This window comes from Triticum dicoccoides, chromosome 3B (genome assembly GCF_002162155.2).
Source record: "Triticum dicoccoides isolate Atlit2015 ecotype Zavitan chromosome 3B, WEW_v2.0, whole genome shotgun sequence".
Classification (NCBI taxonomy): Eukaryota; Viridiplantae; Streptophyta; class Magnoliopsida; order Poales; family Poaceae; genus Triticum; species Triticum dicoccoides.
This window is the reverse complement of record NC_041385.1, coordinates 49,730,684-49,731,277: the sequence shown is the minus strand read 5'-3', so window position 1 is coordinate 49,731,277 and position 594 is coordinate 49,730,684. Positions and strand designations below refer to the sequence as shown.

General features: G+C 56.9%; 1 pseudogene; it reads left to right on the top strand.

Annotated features, from left to right (window-relative positions):
* Positions 1-204: 204 nt before the first annotated feature.
* LOC119282959 lies at positions 205-343 on the top strand (annotated as a pseudogene).
* Positions 344-594: the final 251 nt, after the last annotated feature.

Genomic DNA, 594 nt, shown 5'->3' with positions numbered 1-594 from the left:
AAGGAGGTACTCGTTCAGGTTCTTCATCTGGAGACCTCACACGCGGTATGGAGTGCCCTCACCAACATGTTTTCATCTCACTCCCGATCCCGCATCAACAATCTGCGCATCTCCCTCGCCAATGCTCAGAAGGGGAACCAATCTGTCCCGGCCTACTTTGCCCGGATGAAAGGTTTCGCCGATGAGCTTGCTGCTGCTGGAAAACCAGTTGGCGAGGATGAGCTCATCTCGTTTATCCTTGCTGGCCTCGATATGGACTACACCCCATTAGTCTCTGCCCTTGATGCGCAGACTACTCCTGTATCTCTTGATGCTCTCTATGGACAGATGGCGAATTTCGATCAACGGGTCGAGCTGCTGCAAGGGACCAACTCCGGCTTCAAGTCCTCGGCTAACATGGCTGCACGAGGGCGCGGGCGTGGCCGTGGCGCTCCTCGTGGTCGCGGCGGAGGCCGTGGCAGTAGCAACACGAGGGGTGGCAGCAGCACCAACGGCAACAACAACGCCCATCCCTTCAACAACAACAACAGGGGTGGACGTACAGGCAACATCAACAACAACCGTCCGACTTGCCAGATCTGCGGCAAGTCAGGC